Here is an 800-nt window from a genome sequence, read left to right as displayed (position 1 = left end):
TTTATCATACTTTTATGAAATGCAATATAAAATTTCTCTTATTTCATAAAATGCAATATAAAATCTTATGTAATATGTACAATATACATTTTTTTAAATTTTTTCTTCATTACAATACAGAATTTTTATTCCATTTCTTTAATGTCACCAATTTTAAATTAATTGAGCGACTTTATACGAGGCTTGTAATTTTTTGACATATGCAACCTCAGAAAGGAGGGATTAGTAAATGACGAATCGATTTTTTTCCGTATGTATACAAATGTGTATATATATATATATATATACACACTTCTTATTTTCCAGATGACAAAATTAAAAAGCAAAGGTATGCTGTTGTATTATAAACACTTTTCGACAATAAACTATCAATATAATAGAATCAGACTCCTAAATAATTAAACAAATTAAAGTACTATAAATGGGAACTAAGAGTCTACGCGGTAATTAGTACGTTAATATAATAATAGATATTTAATTTCTATTGTCTCTTCGATTTAGACATACATATAATATATTGTATGCGTTTCCAGTTGTTTTAAGTCATTCTCAACGAAATATATAAATAAAGTATAAGACTATCTTGCAATCCTAGTGCCAATTATCCGCTTTACTGCGATGTTTCCTTGTTTTATCATGGTTATTGAGTCAGATAAAACATAGCAAGTTCCAGAGAAAGACATGCTATAAAACATACGAATTGAGTACCATAGTAATAAATTACTATGGTAAGATTATATGTATAGAAAACAGATAGTTACTCATCAAATTGCAAACAGATTATATAAATTCAGTAGTCA

Source organism: Atta colombica, unplaced genomic scaffold (assembly GCF_001594045.1).
Source record: "Atta colombica isolate Treedump-2 unplaced genomic scaffold, Acol1.0 scaffold94, whole genome shotgun sequence".
NCBI lineage: Eukaryota > Metazoa > Arthropoda > Insecta > Hymenoptera > Formicidae > Atta > Atta colombica.
This window is presented reverse-complemented; position numbering follows the sequence as displayed.